Consider the following 24,671-nt stretch of genomic DNA (forward strand, 5'->3'; position numbering starts at 1 on the left):
TTGCTTCCGATTTTCGAAAGTGAGATCGGAACAACCATGAAGTATTTCTGAAATGATCGGAAATAGTGGAATCGTGTAGAGCCATTGTGCCCTAAATTCTGAGTGCTCCACCTAAAATGTTCATTGATAGTTATAAGTACAGTGTACAGTTAAACAAGTATTCGGTGGGTAAGTACAGAGAACAATTAGGGAAGAATCGTGATTTGGTTTGCGCTGTTGTTTAAAATTTCTTGATGATCTTTTGATCAGTCTCCTTTTCAAATGAGCATGACCTACTGTAAAGATAAGGGCGTTCGTGTGTAATTCTCGCTGAATATCCTTCCCGAACGCTGTTAACCCTGATCCTATCCCCGCCCGTTGAGAGAGCCTCCTCTCTTCGATATAAGTAGCACATAACGCTGCATGTCATGATCTTATTTGGTAACTACTGGATGAACTGTCGACGCGAATGATACTCACATGGAGTGGTATGAACGCATGGAAGTTTGATTGTCATCAATTTCAAAGTTTTCTGCTTAATGATAAAAACGCAGAGCTTAGTGTGAATTCAGTACGTCGATGACCATCAATAAGTAGAATCGTTTTTCGGATGCCCTGCGGCCGTCAATTTTCGCGATAGTGTTAGAGATCCTTAGTATTTTATACACAAGCAAACTCAAATAGAATGAGATAGGAAGTCCCAGTTTTTTTTAGGAGGCAGAATTTTTGGATCAGGTGCCCATTTTATCCACTGAATAAGAAGTTTTCAAATGATTATTTCGTTCTGAATTATCCTAACTTGTCAGTTCTCTTTATTTAGACTATGCTGTTTCTTTTTCAACCGGAGAGATGATGTGGTACATAAAGTTAAAGGAAATTATAATTGATGATTTGGAAATAAAGATCACATCAGCTTTAATATGCAAACCTTCTCTTTATCCTCATACTCCATAACTCTCTTCTTTATCCTAGCCGACCGAAAGCTGGGCCTCATCAATATCAGAGCCAGGAGGGACCCCCTCTATGGTGATACTCGAGTTACGAGTTTATCTGCCCTACGTGTGCGGTCAAGCCGTTATTTTATCTTATTTCCCAATTTTAGTTTCATGTACTTTTCCGGTGATTTTTGGCGATATTTCTCCCTTTGTACTTTAGGTTCTGTTGTTCGTAGGATAGTTCCATACAATAAAAATAAAGACAATTAAAATTTGTAACCCCATGTAAGGCAATACCAATATAATAATATATTCACAATATTCTTTTTGCACATACATACATAGGTGGCTGTGTATGACAAACTTCATTGTGCAGACCTCGGTGATATCGTCCGCTAAATCTCTGTCCGTAGATATTGCTTTCCAGTAGAGAAATGGGCAGCAAAAGGCAGTTCTGAGGTAAAAGTTAGACGGGTCCAAAAGAAATTGCATTATTGCCCCGGATGAATTCCTTCTTCCTCCCTAATCTCGACGGTTTTGAATTTTTAATCGACAATAATTACAATGACATAATGCAAGAAAATATTTTCTTTGGCCGTCATTTTTTGAAAAGAGAACAAATCTTTTAAAATAGTCAAAATTGTATTTGTTATTATTGTTCAAATAGCACCAGCAAATGCATCTCCGCATCTATTAAATTTATTTGAGACTTATTTATTTTATGTACTATATATGGTATGTTTTATATTCTCATAGTATGTATTTATCTAAGTAAATTTATCGACTGTCTAAGATCTTTTTCCTAGAATGCTTAACAAAGTAGGATATAATGTGCAATAATTAAAAAGCATAGTATTTACAAGTTACGCGCGGTTTGGCCATAATATAGCAAATAATTAAAATAAAATATGCACAATACAATACAACAATACATAAAAACCGCTACGAGACGCATAGTAAAACCAACGATATACGATTTTTGTGGTTACTGGTAGGGCAAAGAGCACGCGATATTGTCAAACTACTTCTGGTATGTTATTAGCTGCTGAATATTGGGCCTAATTTACGCGGTAATTAGATGCGTGAAAAATTATGTCATCTCTACAAAATGAAGAAAAAAATCGAAACCTTATGACCTCTAAAGATCTACTATCTATCCATCTGTCTATGTTGTATGTAAAGCTGCACTTTTTTTGAGCCTTTCAATTCATACTTTCTACTCGGACTTTGTCTTTGAATTTCGAAGATTTTGCATCGTCTCCATTAAAAAGTTGAGAAAAAATCAAGGTAAATTAGCTTATCGCATTTCATCGGCAAATTAATTAGCACAACGGGTTTTGTCAAGTATACTATAGTTTGCAGTCAATGAGATTGCTATATGAATTTCATATAGAAACATACATACATTGGAATGTACGCTCTAATAGATTGAAATGTTTCGTTTTTTGTTAAAATTTCGAAAATTTAAGCTGGCGCCAGGTGAAATAAAACCATAAAGTGAACATGGAATTTGACTATGTCGTGCATGTAACTTGCTTCTATTTGATGGTCTGATACAAACATTTCTTGAATTGATTTGAATTTTTAATTGGCTTTTTGATATTCACCAGTAAACTTTTCAAGCGTAGATTAACATTAATACATACAATCTGCAGAGGAAACTCTAAATAAAACAAAAAAAATATCTCTTTCAATCGAAAATTGGCTTGTGCAAATTCTGCATTCATATTTCAGATGGTTTCCACCATGATGACTCTTTAATTTATGATTTTATTCTACTCTCCTATATTGCGAATTCAAAATTAGAATGAATAACAGCATTTTTCCTGATTCCGTGTTGGGAATATATAAGTGACCCGGATTTTTTGATGAAAAATATTTTATTCGTTTGTACGGCGATAAATTTGCGCGTATGTTAGATGTCAAACAAAACTTGCGGAATGAAATCACGAATGGGATTTGGTCAAGTTGATAAGTTGCCATAATATATTTTATAAAAGATTACGGACGGATGTTTTACATATTTACACATTGCAACCACAAAGAGTGATGAATTTATCGTACCCCAACATTTTGTAGATGTTGTTTTCAAAATGCATTTTTTTCCACATCGAGTGAGCTATTTTTCAAACAATCTCGCAAGACATTCACATATCGATTTATTGGCAAAAACTTGTATGAAAAATTCGTCTACTATTGGTTTGGTTAGTTTGGACTTGATAATGGAAAAAGGAATAAACTGATTTATCTTTAATGATTTTTTATTGACCTTATAAGAAATAAGGTCCCTATATCTTCTGGATAACCGGTTGTAGAGATACTTATTGAAGTAAGATTCATATTAAAGTAAAAAGTATTTTTTTCCGTAACTTAATACTAGCCATTATCTAGTAATATTTGTTTGTTATGCTTGTACAGTAATTATATTATGGTATCCTGGAGCCCTATGAAAATTCATAACAGGAATAAGCAAATAATAAAAACTGTAAACATATTTTTCTAAGAGACCTGAGTTCCCAGCGAAAAAAAATTATGGAATTCTTGCCGGAATCGAGCAAGTATTTTCGGTCCCCTATAGGGGTCCTACAATCGTATAACGAAGAAATTTATGAGCGGTAAAAGCCAGCTCAATAGGAAGCATGTGGCTAGCCCACCCTATTAAGCTAGCATTTATCGCTCATAAATTTCTTCCAGCCCAGAAAGTCTATAGAAACAATAGGCATGGCAGAGAAAGAAGATGTGGCGTACCCTGCCTCAAATGGAGCGAAAGCTAGTCCAGAATGCCAGACAACTGCTAGAAACATCGAACCAGCGAACCTCAGCGGTTAACCTAGATGCCTGGAGTTCTTTACCATGGTAAGCCGGATATGAATGGCTGCATCATTGATCAAGGATTGCATGTGACTTTTTTTCTGGACAATAACTAATGCGGACACTATAAAAAGACGGTCAATTTTAGGGCTGATGATGAAGTCTGCCTGTTACACCAAGTTTATTCCGAAACGATTGAATTTTTTGAACCGAAATTTGGTAGCGATATTGAAACTAAGGGTTATGATGCATTGGTTTCATATTGCGGATAGGTAAAAGTAAGGCCATTCCCTGCCATTGATCGTTTTGCACAACAGATGTTGCAAAGATAATGAGATACCACAAACGAATTGGCTGGTTTTAAAAGGGAGTAAACATTTCATAATGAGACAATAGAATAATGATTAAAAATAAAATCAGTAATCCCCTTCCGCGACCACATCCTTGTTTTGAAAGTTGGTTGAGGCCGTGGGTTTAGGGGTTATTTTTGAAATTAAGTACCAAGTGCCGCAATATTTTTTGGTTATATATTTTGAATTGATGGAAAGAAAATGGTCCGTACTTTTTTTTCAAATGTTTATTTGGAACTGTAATTACATTATCTTTTGAAGACCATATTAGATAAGTGACCGCCGTCATTACTAATTGCCATTTGGGCCCAGAATCTTGGACCCTTAAATCTGGTGATCTTTTCGGCCAGTGAACATTACCAAATAACCTGGAAATGCAGGCGTTAGGAAGCAGATTGTATTGAGTGCTGTGTATATACAGTTGCACCGTCCTTCTGAGGTCACATATTCTCCAGCCCCAAGTGATCGGATTGTCTCATCAGGAACTAATTAGTCATGACTATACAATTATTTTCACTGTGTTGTGCTAGAAAATGAATGGACTGATAATATCTGAAGAGTAAACTTCTTCATACAATAACTTTGAATGGATGCAATGGTTCCTCGCGTCATAGGGATTCTCAGGGCTACAGAAATAAAATGGTTTTTCTTCACGCTTCCACTAAAATTTAAATAGGCCTCGTGATTCATGTTGAATTTTGGCAAAAAAATCAGGCACATTTGCCAAATGTGTTTTACTATTAGTTAATGGACTGACTGCGCTTTGTAGAGGAATATCTTCAAATTTTTATTCAAAATGTTATGCAGGGACAAGCATTAAAGGTGCAATTGTGTTGAACGACGTCTCATTGATCTTTGTTGCCTTTTCGATATGAGTCCTTGAGGAATATAGTGTTTCATAGTTTCCTCACACAGATTCTAATTACGTTTACTTTACAAATGCCTTGGATCAATGACATACGGCATCATTTGAAGAAGTTATTCCAGTTTCCAATAGACTCATTTATTTTGGGTCACCTTGTATATACTGTAACAAGCTTTATTTACTTGTAGCTCTAAGTATTTCAATAATCCGGTTTGATAATGATGACAAGGGACCTAAGGGAACCTGGGAAGGGCATTTCACCAGGACTCTCAATCCCATAAAATTTAGTGAAGTTCTATCTGTCTAGGATGAAATCGCTAGTCGCCATACGATAAAAATTACGTAAAGCGTCTGTAGTTTGAATTTTCATTTATGGGAAAATCCTGGGAATCTGACATCAGTTCCAAGGACTGGATATCCCGGATTTGTCATGTCTTGAGATCAATAAGTGATGTGGTATTTGGTATTTTCAGAACGCATTTTCTTTGATGCGCTCCTCGAAAACCTAATCCACAGATAGCAAGATGCTTTCCAGTGTGCATCTTTTTGTCTTGATCATATGAACAATCTTTCATAGAATGATAGAGAAGAAGCGCAAGCTTCTAGACGAGTCCTGCAGGCAGCTCAAACACGTTTCAGCGAACAGTCTTGAGCCTTGGATTATTAAAAGATCTGGGATTAAAGACGAGAAACGATTCAGAAGTTGGGCATGCAGTAAGTGGGCAACATTTATTTACACTTGTATTTTTTTTCGGATTGTTCAATAGCTCGCAATAATTGTAATGAAGTAAGTGAGAACTCAGAAATCTTCTAGTTCCTTTCTCCAAAGTTTTTGTTTTATTTTAAAGTATCCCCAAATTGTGAAAGATTGATCCAAGCCTTATGAAATCGCTCATCTTTTAAAGTATAGTCTGGGACTTATTAATTCACACGGTAGTACATTCGAGCGTCACTTTTTTAATTTTTGTAAGCAAATTTTTTAATCATTCTATATCTCGGTCTTTCCGATTCAACATGCAACATTTTTCAACCATATTTCGCCTCTTTGGTAGACGAATCAATTTTTTTATTTTTCCTACGTACATCGTATCGCACCCTCAAGAAATGATCCTCAATATTCAGCAGTTCAGCAGGCCCTTAATGCCTTTAATACAAATTGTTTGCAAGTCATAGCTCGTTTTTAGTACGTTTTTAGGGTTTTGTGTACAATACATCCGGTTCCGATATTTTCACAAAAAAAGTTAAAAACAGTGTATTTCCATATTTTATAAATGTATCCTGCAACCTCCCTTAAATTCATCTTAGGAGTACAAAATTTGGCAAGCCAATCCTCTTATGATGCGCAGGCATTTCGCTCAAGCCGCGGATCATTAAAGCTTCTTAGTTTTCTAAAAATGTGGTCAAAGTTTTCACCTCTCCAATATATTCTTGAGTATAGAAATGGTAATTTACCATCTTTTCTCACCTTCATATTAGAATTTGGGTTCATTATCACAAAACATATTGTCCATACTAAGAAATTTGGTAGTGAATCTCTTTTTCTAACGTTCCTATAAAGATTACATAGAGCCAGTGAGAGTGAATTTACAGTTCAGTTATTGGTTTTTGAAAATTTGCTTCTAAAATTTAATTCGTTAAGGACTTTTCAATTGTTTCTATGAAGCTCAGAAAGGTATCCTTTATTATTTCATAAGCCTTACTTTCTCCAGCTTCTTAATGAATTGGCCATCATAAGTATTTTAGATAAGCATTCATTTTAATTGTAAATTCGTTTCACTAGGTTTGGTTTTTAGTAAGTTTAAGGAATCAGTGAGAGCCTTCCGGAATGATTTCGACGTGATTACCACTACAAGAGTAATATTTTTATTTTCTCATAATAAGAAACAATTAAATTCTCAGGGTAGAAATTTAGAAGCTTTCGTTATTGGCAAACTTTCCTCACTTGATAAGCATGAGGCAAGGAGTTTGGTACCTTTAGAATTTAAGGCTAATATTTCTCGGATGCCCGTTGATATGCATTACTGCTTTTTGCACCTCAAAAGGTAATTTAATAATGAAAACCCACTGGAAGGTCTCAAATTGGTTGAATAATATTAAGTGATCTATTTTTAACTTCTGAGGCCAAAATTTATTTTCGGATGAATGACCTGCTGGGTGAAAGTCGGTTACATCAACCGCGGAAGTTGTTAAAAGTATCTAAAATAGTTTATGAAATTTCTAACCACAGTGATTGATGAACAGGGATTTGGATTCGTTTGAATCAAGAACTGTCAACCAAGCTGAAGGCAAAAGGTGGGTTCCATGGAATTTAACACAATAAGACTAGATTGAGGGTCTATACGGGACAGAAGGTCTGTGATGAATGAGGCATGAACTTACGCGAGAGAAAACTGTAACCTGTTCTAAAACTTGGCTTCATCACCTTGAACCAAAATCCTAAAGGCACAGCATGTAGTGGAAGCATACCTGTTCGGTTGTCACATTGAAATATAAAGTCCAAGCACAGCTCCAAAGTTAATTTCTACTATTTTTTATAAGGTTTTGGGATGTTGGGATTATATGTAAGGTCAGCGTGCAACGAAGAGAGCTTTACAAAAATCATCCGGAATTTCTATGAAAAGGCGTATTTCTTCCGCACGCCAATGCTCCACTAATAAAATAAGTCATCCAAACCAAATTTTTTTTTACTTTTCAAGAAAAAAAATAGATTAGTTTCGACTGATTTTGTCCTGGTTATAATTTATACGCATGTCGTGTTTATGAGTTTATATAAGGATGCAAATACCATTTTGTGGCCACTTCGGTTACTCTGCAGAGCTGAGGGGGCATCTGAAGAGTTGCTCTCTGCACTGGACGAAACTGCAAGTTTTACATCCAACCCAAATTGTTAGCATTGACATTGGCCAAAATGGTTTTAAGATACGATCCCATTTTCAGAAGGGGTACCATTTCTATCACCTCTTTGTCCGATAAGGGAGGCATTACATAGGAAACAGTTTGAAAACAGTTAAAAAATCGGTGATATTTTTTAATTGAGTTGCTTATATATATATACATCTTTTTTATTTTATTCAGAAGATATTATCTTAATTACTAAAAGTTAATCTGGTCTGAAAACAGTCCCATACTATTCAATTTTGATCACAGAAGGAGAACCATTGAAAGTCATTGTTACTTATAATATTTCTGCTGTCATTCTTTATAAGTTTTGAAGAAATTGAAACCTTGAAGTCGCTGAACTTTTGTTCGTGTTAAATACTGCGCATTAGTTTATAGACGTGTTCACCAGAAAGGGATTTGTGCAATTTTCGGTCCGTATTTATTATTCACCATCGTATAAATAAGATTGTTTTCGTTATTAGGTCGATATTGCACTTCCAATGTTTAAAAAATCACTAGCCATTGATTTCTTAACTACTTTGATGTATTCAACATGTCACTCGAAAAGTTCGTGTGGATATATTTTTAGGATAAATAAGATTAAAGTAAAATATATAAGGAATTGAAAGAAATGAAAGAGGAAATCTAGGTGTTCCATCCTTCAAATATAAATGTCATTTTTCTCATATCATCTATAAAACTTAATGCTAATGGATATTACCCATTTTCAATTGATTGATATACCTTCAAGGTAACATGAAATGCAAAACGAATGATTTGACTAACACTTCTGAGTTCTTCTTTCAATGTCTTCACCTAAGACAGGTACTAGCGCGTGAACCTAGCCTGCTGTTTTGATAAATTATAACGATGACATCTTGACATGACATGTGATTTGAATCCGAAGATCGCAGGTTCTGCTTATTTACTAGATATATGTACATACATGCATGTGTACAAATGAATAAGAAGACGTACCGAATCCTCGAACGTAATGACTGGCACTAGTTGATTTTTTGGATGAACTCAGTTTACAGAAAGTTTGAGAGGAAAATTTTCGCTTCAAATCGACCTTGATTTGACTACAAATTGGACGCTCGTGTATGCTGCATAGAATATGAAGAGAAGCTTAATGATGGAATTATCGCTGCGAAGAATCTTTCAGGTAAATTGAACGGAATGATTCAGCTTATTTTCACCGTACAAGAACGAATTTTGAGCCTTCGATCTAAAGTGTTCACCGAACCTGATTTCGAGATTTTAAGGTTGTACCAACTGAAGAACTTCATACCACTAAAAGGTGAACTTGTGTAGCATAGCTTCTTTTATATACAAACTAGATTTCTTAAAATGATTTACCCCAGGACAAAGAGCTTTTGGCACTACTCGTATTTGGAGTATAGTTGTGGGCTTGCAAATTTACCTTATAGTGGTATCCATTGATGAACAATTAGGACAAACTTACCTGAAAAGAGAAAGAAGATATTATTGATTTAAAAGATAGATGCAAACTTGTAGCAAAAGATTTATTAATGTTTCATAGAATTCCTGACTGGATTGCTTTTGGGAATAATTTCCGCGAAAAAAATTTAAATGGGAAATACATACGTGTTCTTCAATATAAGCCTAAAAATTCAAATAATATTGATATTTGCATCGTAAGTTGAAAATCCAGAACATATGAAAATCATTACATTAATTACTGGTCTTGGGCATGACACTGATACAGAACAAGCTATCACATCCATTTGAAGTCAACTTCTTTGCCCTCATAAAACTATTGTCTAAATCGACCTCGTTAGAACAATTACTATAAAATGCTGGCATATGCTGACTTCACAGTATTAACATAAAACTTAAATAAAGCAACTGTTTTGTCAAATGGAAGAAGGTGTCCACCATTATGTGATAAAACTCAACGAGAATAAAATAAAATACTTTATTTGCTTCTGCCAAACAGCAGAAAACCCCCAAATTAAACAATGACAAAATATTGTACAAATTCAATACCGGGAATAGTGCAAACTATCTAAAATTGAATATTAACGATGAAGTTATTTTTAATACAAAAATACAGCAAAGAATTTAAACAACAAGCAGATGTGACTATACTTAAAACATCTGTTGGCAAGGCTACTATCGAAAAAAGATGAAAATATAATATAGGAATATATGTATATTACGTCCAATGCTGACTTTTGCGTGCGAGACTTGGATTACAATAAAAACTGTTGAAAATAACCACTTTGTTTCGGAACAAAAAACTTTACGCAAAATATCCGGCGAGCCTATAAAGGGAGATAGACTCTACAGAATAAAATAAATACAACCATGACCTTCACGAAATTATAAAATACTCAAATGTAGTGAATTTTCTTAAGGCACGATGACAATGCATGCATATGGATAAAAGCAACGTATCCAATAAAATATTATGCATATGGGACCGTAACCCGAGCATGATAAAGTGGAGATTGCACCCAAAAGAGGAGGATGTTCATCAAATTTGCAAATTTTGGAGTGATTCGATTGCCAGTATTTCAAGTGAAAACAAAAGTACGGATGTTCCTTTTTTGGCTCAAATTTGCTTTATTTAAACGATCGGGAATCAATTGTTCCCTTCTTCAGGAAATAAACACTGAAAAAAAGGAACTGGCTCCGGAATATAGTATTTGTTTAAATAAACCGAATTCTAGCCAAGATGACATGCGCTTCAATTCCTTCCAGAACTTGCGAGACACCTGAATTCCTCCTCAATTGGTCTGCGTCAAGTGCGACCTACTCTTCAGCTCTCTTAAGAGAATGGGTTCCACTGCATGGTGTACCCAGTAATGAAGTAGTGACCCCACCTTGCTGAAGGAAAGAAGGAGGATTCGTGTTCATTCTTTTCACAGGAAGCAATTGCCAAAAGATGTAATGCAAATGACAATTGTTTAAAACATGATCATCGTCATTTCGCAGTCGATTTATCGAATTTTCTTAGACTTCTCTGCATTATAGAAGTTGGCGTCCTTTAACTATAAGCTTTTCCACGATATTATGAAATCTGACATCTGCCATTTAAACATCTAACTGGGATCAATGTAAACCAAACTACACATGTTGTCAACGAATGGTTCTTCTTAACTCAGATTGGGTAATGTTTACGTCTAATCTTTTTGTTGATCTCCTCACTTTGAAATCCAGGTTTCTGAGAAATTTCCATTTGCACGGTGAAGTGAGTATTGTTTCACGTTTTGTTGAAGTTTCCAAAAGCAGCCTCGACTTCTTGTTTGTTGATCAGGCAGTTTTAATATGAAAACCTACAAAACTGGCTTCAGTTATTCTTTTTTCAACTTTTCTTCAAGTTACTTCATGGATACTTCGCACAATAACGACACTAAAAGGTTATAGACTTATAGAGTTGAGTGAGTCAATGCAATGATGCGGAGTAGGAACTGGGTGTTGGGCACGGATGCCAGTGTGCTATTACATGCCAGTTCCCAGGATGTGATAATAGTGTAGACATGATTCCCTGAAATAGAACTAGCGGCCGTACCTGGCATTCTAAAAGCAAGTTGCCATTGTCCAGTTCGTCAAACTTCACCATGTAGTCAGGTCTGAATCTGTCGTTATGTCCGGGAAACTTACTGGATCTGAACCAGTCATCAAGTCCATAAAAATTGTCTACATTACCGCCACCCTTATGTCTTTCCCTTAAAAGCGTCGCACGAGAAAATAATATGAATAAAGAAAAATACTCAAACATTCTGAAGAATGAACTTTGATGAGTTCCTCCCCCTAAATTTTCGTCTCGCACTCATTATCCGCGAAACTTACGCATGGCCAATATGCCATCCCAACCCCGTCGCACTATACGCCCAGTACATTGTCAATCGTAAAAACATCGATCGAGCTGTTTCCCGTCGCATAGTATTAGTTTGGAATTTTGAAATTTAAGAACAAATTGAGGATGAAATTTTGTGTTCCGAAAGACACTCCTTAGAAATTCAGACGACAATAACTGTCAGCTTATAATCTAACTTCTGGAAGGCAATCACCTACGAGATGCCAAGTCCCCCAAGTGAGCCAATCCCAGAAGAAGAATGAGAAACTATTCGTTCTCTATTCGACACACCAAAACGATGTTGTAAGCTGGAAAAAAAACTATCTTCCTCTGGTTCACTTATTCGGAACCAGCTGATCCCACGTTGGGTGCCATTTATAACGGCTTAAATTTGGTCAAGTATGATGTCGGAATAGGAATTAAACATTTGAAAGGAGGTTACTGGAGGTGCTAAAGGAAGCTAAAGAGGTGAAAAAGGAACTATGATGCATACAAGAAATGAATCTCACGTCAGTTCGTCATAGAACAAAGCTAACGAAATTATACACAGATCGCAAAACCTCTGACACTACGAGTGTAGGGAACACTGCAATGAGAGCAGCTCATAGACTAATTCGATTAGATCTATGGGGAAATAATGGATGTGGGGGGCACAGAGCATTGGAAGAGTCATTGGGAGAACTGCACCTAGGTTTCCCAATGCCTTCCAATTCTCGGATTCCCATACATTTGTTTGGTAGAAGATATGATGTTATCTTGAAACAAAGAGGAAACTGGGCCGAACTAGAAGAATGCATATTAGGATATACTGACGCCTTCTACACCGATGGCTCAAAAACAGAAAATGATTCTGGAGCCGGAGTCTACCTCTCGAATTAAAATGAGAAGTGAGCTTTTCCCTTGGGACAATACACAACCGTTCTTCGGGCTGAAGCGTATGCGATCCTAAGGGCGGCAACCTGGATGATTGACGAGTGATTGAAGGACAGGCGCATCGCAATCTATAGTGATAGTCAAGCTGCATTGAGGGCGTTGAGCAGTCCTTTTATCACTAGAAAAATCGTTCAGGAATGTAGAAATCGGTTAAACTCTGTTTCTAGATTCAATACGGTAGAATTACCCGTTAGACGAGGGAATCGAGTACAATGAACGACTAAGGTCTGAGTGCTCAGAGGCTTTGCATCTTCCCCGCCCCAAACACACACACACACAAAAGTGTAGGGAAAAGGTAAAATATCTCATCTTTTTGATGAAACTACCTCTTAAATTAAGATGAACTCTTTCATTTTTTAACATATACACCATACTTTTCCATCCTCCTCAATTGAATAAGTTTTCAAACTTTTCAGGATCAGCTCGTTTTGATTTGGTTCGACGCTTATGTGGAAGAAATTGAGAGGTTTTTAATCACCATATTACGTATCAAACCATTGTTTCTCGACCTTTAGGTCATTTCCCGTCGACTTGGATGTTGAGGTCAATCTTATCTAACGAATTTCCATCGGCGCGGATATGACCGTACCATTGTCTTTCTCCAAACTTCATCACGATAAGAACAAAACAATATCGAGAGCGAATGTCCTGATTTTAGACATGATCAGTTCGAGTTATCCAACTGATCCACGACAACATTAGTCCTGCGTAACTCCGAGGCGGCGTTCATTATCTTTGGCAACTGATCGTGAACGAGAGGGAATAAAAAAGAGAATGATGTTGATGCCTTGATCGCTAAGGATGCTAGTAGTGAAGCAAAAAATAATCTAAGTTGTTATTCAAATCGCTCAATTCTTAGCAGGTTGCTATCATTGATGGTGTTCAAAGCGGTGTCACTGAGGTTGGTATTGAATATTGAAATATTGAATTTTGTACGTGACAGTGCCCTTGACAAGAAATGTCGTGTTGAATGACACCAACAAATAATTAAGTCTAGAAACATTTCCTTTTTATAAAAGGCTTATCGAGCTTATGATTTTATATGAAAGCGATTTTTTTTCAGGTTTTATTTTATTATATATTAACCTCTTATTTATTTGTCAATCACTGGAATGAAATACAACTTTAAGAAAACAACAACAAACTCAAATTGTTTAGCTAATTTAAACCAAATCTGCTTGCTTGTCAATAAACGCTTCTCAAGTAGGATCCTAAGAGCAACGAACTAATTTATTTGTGTATGTAACGGGGTGGCGCTCCACTATTTTTATTAATTAGATTACCAATTTTACCGCTGGTAGATGAGGTGGTTGGATAGGTGCCCATGGATCATCTAGTCCTTCTTGTATAAAGGATCACCGGTTATTTCCCCCCTTAAATGAGGTCGTTTTATTGGCTCAATATCATTGGGCTGTGCGTTTCCAGGTGGGCTTTAAAACGACTTTACAGAGTTAAAGATGACATTACATTACATACACCTTTTGCTTGCTTCCAACATTTTAATTACAATATCTTTGTGTGAGCTGTCACTCGAGAGGGACAGCCTTATTCAATGCTAGGCTTGCTTTTCGGTTGAATATGGAGGATATTTGGCAACCAATAGCATAATCTTAGTTTTCCCTCTCTGCTGAAGCAGGTGGGCAGAAAATATTTCTGTTACTGTTAATGGATTGGAGTGCGTACTCAGAGTTATTGTGTCGTCGGCGAAGGCCAAACTTATCAAGGTACTCTCGGAAGATAGGTCTAACGTGAAAAAGATATAGCAATACACTACCTTAGGAATTGAGAGTTCGTATATGATGGTTTTGAGATATGAAGATTTTTACTCTATTCGCAACTTGCGGTCAGCAAAAAAGCATTCCAAAAGACAACAAATTCCTGTAGACCCTTTTGAGCTTGTATACTAGGCCTTTCTACCATTCATTATTGAATGCATGTGCGATATCCAAAAGTATGGTTATGCAGAATTTTTGCTTCAAGCTTCCTAGAAAATTCTGGAGATTTGCGCTATATTACTGTTTTCTGAGTAATTTAAAATTACAGTGAAGGATGATGATATACATACGGCATGTCTTTTCGTTGTGAGACAGGGGGGTTTGCTACGAGAACCAATTCTCCATTGAAAGCTTCAACCAGCTTGTCCACATCACTTCTGTTTCTCAATAACTCAATTGAAACTTGAGGCAATAAGCAAATTTGGTCATTAACTTGGTGGAATTATTAGTGAGATTCTTATTGTCACTGAATAATGGTAGAAAGATAGATACTTATACACCCCAACAGTTATTGGTTCACAATTTAAGTTTCTAATAATGTTAAAATCGATTAAATCTAGCATTTTCTGCTGGTAAGTTAAGCAGTACGTCAACTAGTTAGTACAGTCAAAGTTGAGAGCACTGGAAATTGTCTTCATAACACTGCTAGAAGGGATAATGCCTGACTCTAGACTCCATCAATATTCCTGCCTTACCAACTATTTTTATCTTGTGTACCCTCTTCCATCGTTTCCTTTTATTCACTGAATGATTCGTGTTGTACACAAAACACTACCTACAAATGTTGAACTTGTTTGATTAGACCAGGTGGAGCCCTAAATGGCCAACGAAAAAGAAATTTTAGTTGGAAGGAGGAAGTTCTGAAACTCAACCCAGTGTTAATGTAATAAGAAGCCCCGTTAAATTCTCACAAATGTGGTTTGCAGTTGGATGCTCTTGTGCAATAGATCTAACAATGTCAGCATAACTGACAATTCGGTGTTTATTTAGGGTTGTTGTAGTTAATATATATTCAACGCTAGACGAGATATGGCAGGTCACAGTCATGATAAGGGCAAATTCCACCATTTGTCACTTTCAGCCACGTTGTTACCAGGGCACTGGTGAGGCAGCGTCTGATGAGTTGCTTCCGCCCGAGTCAAAAACGTTTTTGAGCACTTGGGTGCTAATACAAAAACGGCAGTCCGGGGACCAAAGAAAGTGAGATAAAGTTTTTCTCCATATGGTCTGATCCTTAACATCATCCATATCCCAAACAAAAAATGAATCTTTGGCTTAAATTAATGTTTTTTTTAACCTGAATATACAGGTTATTCGCACCCACGTCGTGTTTCCGATTGTATAAACGGCAACTGTCGGTCACGCTGCTCCCAAGGTAGATGTGGGGCAGCATCTGATTAGTTGCCTCTACTTTGGACGAACCCGTTGGCTCTATTTTTCAGGCTTTATGTAAAACTAAATCTTGATAAATTCACCCGCTGATTGTCTGTCTGTTTGCAGCATGTACTTTTCTCAGAAACGGTTACATCTATTAAAACGAAATTCTAGTGAAAGCTTGGAACCATAGGCCTCTACGCATGTAGTGAATGATGTTGTTCTACGTTATGTTTATCTTCACCGGATGTAGCCAGGTGTATCAAATAAAAGGGGGGTTAGAAGTGTTCCCTTATATGAGAGACCCATTTTCAGAAACCATTGCAGCTAACCGAAAAATTTACTAAAAAATCATCAATCATTTCAGTATCTGTTCAATAAATACCCTTCCTTAAGTTCGTTCTAGAACCACAAAATTTAGCAATTACATATATAGCCCATAAAATGGAGTATGTCGCTTGGTGTAGATTCTACTATTATGAATAAAGTAATAAGTAATGTCTATTTCTCAAAAAATTTCACCCTAAGAGATGAAATAATAGCATCAAATGGAAATGTAGTAGAAGTACTAATACCCTAAGAAAGGTTTATGTAGAAAAGAAACCATTGTGCGTTCCAAATACCTGAAAACTCGACCTTCTTGTTTTCAACTTGCTCATCTTCTCCGATTGCGACCTATCGCAATTATTGCAATTTGTAGCTTTGGGATTCAGCTTGTTCCTTACGCAAGTTATTTTACTATGTAAGTAGCCCAAGGAAGCACTGGATAACTTAGGGTATGCCTTTATCTATACAAATTCTTTAGAGTTTTAGCACTTTACGCGTTTACTTCATTGCTGAGGCTCTTCAACGAAAATATTCGACTGGATACAGAAACAGAGGGATATAATCACGGTTAATTATAATAGAAACTAATTTAACGTTGAATCCTTCAGTTTCGTCTGTTACGCCATAAATAATAATGATAACCTTGTGGAGGATGCTGCGAATGACGTGGCTAATATTAGCACTGCTCAGGGTCAGCAATACAAGGAATATAAAATTGCGTCGAAAGATGACTCTCAAATTTAATTTACTATGTACACTTTCTCAGATATATATTTTTATAAGCATATAAACGCAGCATTAGTATGATAACGCTTCAGAATGAAAGTCAACATATTAAATCAGTCGATTTTGTAAAATTGCGTAAGGTGACCAAGCATTTTTGTTATTTCTTTGGTAAGAAAAGGTTCATTAGAGGAGAAATCAATAAGCGACTGAAACAAATCGAACTATAGGCTACAGTGCCTGAAAAGACTGTAACACTTTGAGCGTAAACAAGAAAGAAATTCAAGGTTACAAACTAACTATACTAAAAGTACACTTAGGTACTCTACATTACGTCACATTTTTTCATATATCACTAATCGAGCGAGTATCGTTAATATCCAGTAATAGCAGTGTCTAGACCACGTAACACTTGAAGATATTGCTCGTATTAGGTGTTACCGAATAATTTTCATGCTATGGTCGATATGATCACAATTGTGCGGTTAACAGGTTATACTATATTTGTATGGACTAATGTTTACAATCTGTTTTGAGATTTATCGTAATTTTCCGTTCATTGTTGGATTTAACAAATTAAAGGTAAGAATAGGTTTTTCTGAGGGAGGCCGTGATCATATGGGTTAATTACTAATGGCCACATATCGGCGAAGTTTACATATTGCGAGATAGCAATCAACTATGAGGCAGGGAGAAAGATGCTGGAAAAATTGTTGAATGTTTATGAGAAATTAGGTTAAAACTCGACGGGAAAAGTAGGATAAGGTTGAGTAAGATGGATTAGATAAGATAGCACTGGATTCAGCTCAATTCATATGAGATGAGCATGCACGTTATGAGTGACTTGCACCTAATTTGCCATTTAAGATGGTCATGATGATGATCTTTGATATCGTCAACTTCAGCTTTTATAACCATATATAACCATGGGAACTTGACACTGCCGTAAATCTCTTTTATTAGAAAAACATTTACTCAATTAATTTGAAAAACTTATATTTTTGAAACTCATTTAAAATATAATAATAATAATTTATGGTACAAAAGGCCAATTTAGTTTTGAAGCGTGTAAGAGCAATTCATTTCTAGACCTTAATGGTATACTAAGGGACAACGTGGTCATCGTTGCGTTTACCAAAGAATATTACCGGCATATGACCATCCATCCAGCCAAGATACCCACTCCTCTGTCATCTATATCTGAACCGCGATTTTTCGGTGCGACAGTCTAGCACTGTAACCGTTAAGCCATCCGGACCATAAATACCATTAATATGTAGTTGACGTGAATAATAAATCTGCTGCGAACTTTCTTTGAGAAGACACTTTTCAATTCACAAAATTCCTACGCTCAGCAAAAAATAGCATATATCTAACATAGTTACTATTAATTATTCTATTATATCTATGTAATTGGCAGTAAAAAGCTAGCCGTAAGTAGAGTAGGAAACTTTCCAACCATAAATACAAAATAAAAAATCGGATATATATATCCGATTCTACTACCACGTCAAAGTATTGTAAAATACGTAGGAAATAGGAACGTAGCCTAGGAATCCAACTAGTAACTGCTATGCAACTTTGACTTTGAAAGTAACTTCACACCAATATCTTCCTCCCTTATCTATTGGAAAAAAACGAAGATTAATTGATGGCGTACTTCCATACTTGTACTTCGATTTCAAGTAGAAAGCTCATGTGCATCTTGGTATGAATCCCTGCTCAAATAAATTGGGATATAGGAAGATATGATAACAAATTAATATCAATAGTAAATCGTACTGTTTGATCTTAGCTTACGCCGTAATAGTACGATTATAGATAAGAATAAGCCATCATGACGGCGGCAATCCAGAATGAATTGACCAATATTTTCTGCAGGTATAGAAAGACTGTTCTTCAGACAGTCATTTTATATTTCTCGTTATACACTTAAGAATGTATGTGTAATCATCGTAGCCACCATGGAGACAAAACTTTCACCGACCACAATAAGAATTTGCCCTTGTCTCAGCATAGCCGTAGCCATTCTATGAATAACAAACCACACCAATTTAGAAATTCGAGCCAGACAGGCGCCAAACTATATCTGCTTGGCTGGATTTGTCTATGGAATAACGAAGATGGGAAGAGGTTATAGTTTGGTACATAATAAAAGGAGAGGGGAATTAATTTTGCTTTAGAAAACGAGATACAGACAATTTTTTCAAATATTAGAAACTTGTTTTTCCTATTCGCTAGTGTTGATTTATATTACGCATATACCGATATTTCGGGAACCACTTATTCCCTTCATCAGTGCTAACAAGTCCAAGATGAAGGGAACAAGTGGTTCCCGAAATATCGGTATTTGCAAAATATGAATCAACACTAGCGAATAGGAAAAACAAGTTTTTATGATTTCAAATAACTAATCGCTAGAAATATCGCGTAATTACACTCAGATACAAAGAAATGTTTTTTCTAAGTTTATAGCATTTCATGATGAAACAATCCCTACTAGATACATGCAGTTGGATAAAAGTACCCATTCGTCCTTTGGTTGATTCGATGCCACCTTCGACATTTACATAAAACTTTATACCAAAATATTCAATATTTTTACAGCCTTGATCAGCATCGCAGTCGGTCCTGAGGCAGCAGGAAGACGTGAATGATAAAGCTCCACGTACCTACAGTTGAGCAAGGGGCTCATGATACATCTCCTTACCAAAAACATAAGCCTATACTACCACACCATAAAATAAAACGGACTGCACCACACTTTTGAGAAGATCTCTACTACTGCCCATCATTTGCTATTAGCCAATTTAAGGCCAAAACTCCTGGTGCAGTTTATCAGCCGCTGGTTGGATTTGTCCAAAGAAGGTTATCTTTGAGTCGAGGGTCAATCCAGGGTACTTAACTGTTCTTCCTTTGGCTCTGTAATTGGATCGCCAGTCTGAGATCTAGGAATCTCTTTTTGGTCAAGATACTTTGATTTTTTCCAGTGCAAGGCTAAAATAACCACATCAATATTCCAAGTGTGTATTGTGCCTGTTAAACAATGCCTTCGACAAGTGTCGCAACATTATCTGCATAGCTAAGTACGATAATTTTGCTACATTCAGTCTTAGCAGACTATTATATTCCACCCGACCTGCGCGCATTGAATGCCCCACGCGGTAAGTTTGGCCACAGGAGGAATACCAATTGTTTACTTCTACCGCGATATCGTCGGGCATTGGTCTCTTATTATTTTTCATTGGAAGGACTCCTTCTTCGATCTCTTCTATTTGAAAAGTAAGCTCTTACGCGGCTAACTTCGGTTCGCATGGAATGTGCAGGAAATAATACCCTTCCTGTTGGGCATTAAGTGAAAAGGGTTTTTTAGTTGACTAATTTATTACTCAGACTCCATTCTTCCCTCTCTGCGATTAGTTCCTCCTAACAGCGAATTTAGGTTTTATTTATCATGCAGTGGAGTCTTTTTTAATTTAATCTGTACTATGTCATTTTGATGCATGTCTCTCCCGATCGTTTGAATGTTGTCGAGCTTGTGCCATTTCTTCCGTACCCTCTTGGCTTACACTTTCAGATTCATAACTGAATTTATGATAAAGTTAGCTGTTGGCTCTCCTTACGAAATATCCTCCAGGGTTGCCCTTTTTATCCCAAAAGCCTCGACGAATCTCCAATGTTCGCCTTCGCGACGTTCTTGCCTAAGTAGAGCTACGACTGGTGCACGTCCGGAGATAGTTTGACCACTTCGAACACGATATGTTGATGATCTCCTGCCAACAAGTCTTCCAGAATTAGGACTGGGTTCAAAGTTCGCCTTATTCGGTATTACCATCGATAGATGTTGGGAAACGTTAAACGAATTAGGACAAAGCCAAGATACTAGCCTTGGGCCTAAAGATAAAGCCCGCCACTGTCTCGAACCTAGTTGGCATAGATACATGAATTTATGAAATGCCATGAAGCTAGGTCCGGTACTATTTGCTGAGTAGTACTAAGTCAGCTTTTATCGTTACAGAAGTATGTTAGCCTTGTCCGATCCCTTTCCAGTTCCGCCTTAAAAAACAGCCATAGCCCCGAGCCAGTAGAATGTTCTGTCACCAGCCATACTTGCTTCGTTGTAAGTATTCGCTTTATGACCTGCCTGCATTCATCTATGGCATGCTTTCCTGTCGGATGCTTGGCAAGTTGTATATGTGCCCCCATAAACCAAAGACTTGTTACATTTTTTGAGGGCTGTCCGTACTTCTATTCTATATATTATCAACTACTTCGAGTTTTTTCGCTATTAAAAAGTCGTGTTGCATATTGTTCGGAAACTTTATCCACAACGAATTATTGGGAGGATTTGGAGCGATGATGTCCATCCGGGTTTTGTTTGCCTCTGGGCATGCCCCTTCAGCAATTTCTCTAGTTCAATAACTAACATTTTTAAAGAGCACGTAGGTGCTAGCCTTCCCTTTCCGTAGCCCCTCAATCGCATCACGGAATTATCAGTTATCCGACCTAATCGAAGAATTCAACCAGGCTTTGATTTCGCATGGGAGAAATTTCTGCTTCATTATCGTCGGGGTTAATATTATAGCAGATCTCGGCGAGAATTTCCCCTCTAGGACTGTTTTCCTCTGTTTGTTTTCCCTAGGTCGCTCTGCAACCAATTATTTCAGCTTTTGAGCGTGTGCTGCTGCTTTTACATATGTTCATCAAGCCGTTCTCAGGTCTTTGCAATAGTTTCCATTGAGAAATTTTCAGACAGCATACGCTTCACATCTGCCACGTATGTCTGAATAAGTTTTCCCCCTTCAATTCTGACAAGGGTAGACTGCTGGGGTTTTACGATCTAAGTCTAATCGAACCCTTTCAAAGAAGGCTGGAAATACAACGGAGATGAATAAAGGTGATAATCAAGATAAACTAGCGAGAATCATGCCAAGCAAATCACAATACAATAAGATAAATTGCCATATTCGTCTGATCTAGAGCCGCGTAACATGTTGATTTCGGAAAACTCAAAAAACTATTCCAAGGGCATCGTTTCAAGCACTTGTTTGGGAATTGAACTGAAGAAACAACTCTCGAACTACCATAGTTCTAGGACTGGGAGAACTATTCTTACGGAAGGTTGTGTGAAGAAAACCGAAAAAAAAGTGAGGGCGCCCCCAAATGGCACAATTAACTTAATTTTGATAAATATTTGAAGGGTTCCCAAGAACACTCTGGGCCCTAGCGGAATCATTCCCACTAGCTGTGCTCTAACATTATTATTATTATTGTCAAGATATTGTCTTTATTTTTTGATGATAACGATATAAGTCCCATAAACACGAGGCCAAAGACAATTTAAAACACTTGGTTTTTGTAGATGACATAAAGAGGGATGAAGCACCACAGAACCTTACCAATCTAGCTGAACTACTTAGTAAAAGAGCAAACAAGTGCGAGTGAACGGTGTTATAATCACCTTAAGTTTCATTAGCACTTAAGGAAACGATAGCTTCAAGGTGCTGCAAAACTTCCACCTAATATGGCTCAAGGTGCCTTCGCACCCTAGAGGGCACATCATATGTGGATGGTTTGCTCTAAAGTTCTTGATTAAAAACGTTTTGTTCACTTTCACTAAATAAAAAAAGTAAATTGTATCTTATATAGTTTAATCGGGGAGTTCTCAGATGCGCAAACTTTATCTACACACTCTTATATTGTCATATGATATTAATTCATAGAGGGTCAAAACCTTGCCCAATAACTTTTGTATCATCTTTTTCCAACTTAACAGATTTTCTAAATACATATATTATTCATTTTATTCTTCAAATACATTTCAGTGTTTGAACTAAATTTGAATACGTGTGCACATAGCAGCCATGTTGTATTTTGCTTTTATGGTACATCTTTTGTAATGTTAAAATTGTTTTAAGGACAATATCACTTCGTAAATAGAGATTTGCTGGCGTGTGTTCTATAATATTTTAAATCTATTGTATGCATATTGTCAGTAGAAAAGTACGTACGTTAGCTGGTTAGTTAAAAAAAGATTGTATTATGTAATCAGAAATATAAATGAAGCTAACTAAATAGGTGATGTTATATTGGCTTTCCAAATTAATACGTATTCTTTACAAAGAAAATTGGAAGACACGATTTGGTAGAACTCATCTACAACTGGATTGAGTGAGTGGCCATGAACATGGACCACTGAATTCACAACTCAGATATTTAGATATAAGATAGATAACATGAAGTTAGAAGTCATAGAATTTGATATTAGATGGGAGTTCATGGTTATAATCAACTAGGATTAGAATAGTACTGCAAAAAGAGATATTACAACCACAAACCACAACAGAGGCTACGGAGATCGAAGTCAATGTAGACTTCTATCGTTCTTTAAGACTAATGTGAACACCTATGGTAGTCTTAGGTCGAGGTGGCAAAAGCAGGATAGTTGCCACGCCCTGCTCTCGAAAAAATAATTATATAATACCCGCCAAAAGAATTTCTTTCGTAGCTAAAACAAGGTATTCTTTTTGACATAGGTCTGTCTATAAGTAGGGTATCAGATTTAGTCAACGAAAGTTGCAGATGTCTTTATTGAATTCGTCAAGTAGAGAAACAACCCATCCATGAATAACAGCAAGGACATGGGTGCTGCTTCCTTTCGATATAGTTTTTGCTTCTTCCTAAAGTAAGTCCATTCTGGAAATATGAACTAGGGACCCAGCAAACATCTCAAGTCATCCTCTTGCCTATTTTACAACTATGGCATCACATGGGCAAATTTGGTGATGGACGCAAGAGAATTCACCCCAACCTAGAATGTGAGGATCATTTCAGTTGACCGATTTATGGATATGAATTGGGGCCAGCATTTGCTAAATGAAAGAATATGCACTGTTGTCATGGACCCCTATAAGAAACATAGTGTGATAACCATTCCATATCTTCTCTAACTTAGAGGACGATTCTCTCGCGGACAGAAAGCGTTTTCGCACCAAGGCAAGCACGAGAATACATTCCTGGTGGCCTGAAAGAAATAGAAATAGAGAAGGCGGCGGACCTGATTAAACTGGATGATGAATTTCTCAAGCGCTCTTAAGCTAGCTATACGGATAGGTAAGCGAGAATGCTATAAAAGTGGGGCTTTGAAACAAATACCAACTTGTGGACTTCAGTGATATAATGTGTGGTTTAGGACCAAAACTCACCGAAAAAGGTTTACTTCGACATATTGGATTGGACGGAAGGTACTTTGGTTGAATCAAGTGATTTTAACTATTGAATTCAGCGAAGGAGTAGATCACTGTTGGAAAGGTTGCTGAAGGATGAGATGCGTGGAAGCCCAGGAGGACACGCCAACCTGGCAGAATTTTCCGATAATCTGATTTGGGACCCCTTTTGTCAAACATAATATACGGGGGATGATCGGTTTTGTCATTAAAGCTGCCTTGAGAAGTACAGTAAAGGCATGAAGATCTACAAAAGTGCAAACATTTGTCCCAAATTATAGGAACGAATGGTCATACTAAACTTGATAAAGGAAAAGAGTGTAATTCCCTGTATCTAGTGCAAAAAGAATAATAATATTAATAGCCAACACTAGCGATCACAAAGCAGCAAGTAGTGACTTTCGAAGATTCCCACGTATTCTTAAGGCTCTTCTTTGTTAGGTTTAACTTTTTTCCGATACAACAGAAAGGTTCTGATCAATAGAGTGACGTTTCTGCTCCTTTCCTGGCAAGCTCGTCTGCTGCTTTATTGCTTTCAAACTATCTGGAACCCTGAGTAACCATACTTTATGGTAAGACCAAATGTATTTAATTTAAAGTTTGTTTAATTCCTCCACTGTAGTGCCAAGTTTGGTTCTGTCCCTTTAAATTACAGCTAATCATTGAC

At 36.7% G+C, this 24,671-nt stretch overlaps 1 protein-coding gene across 1 annotated transcript in view; it reads right to left on the reverse strand.

The window, feature by feature from the left end:
• The window catches only part of LOC119656568 (UNC93-like protein), a 149,549-nt gene that overhangs the window by 120,385 nt on the left and 4,493 nt on the right, over positions 1 to 24,671 (reverse strand). The window lies entirely within an intron of this gene.

The sequence above is a fragment of the Hermetia illucens genome, chromosome 5, assembly GCF_905115235.1.
Source record: "Hermetia illucens chromosome 5, iHerIll2.2.curated.20191125, whole genome shotgun sequence".
In the NCBI taxonomy this organism is placed as follows: domain Eukaryota; kingdom Metazoa; phylum Arthropoda; class Insecta; order Diptera; family Stratiomyidae; genus Hermetia; species Hermetia illucens.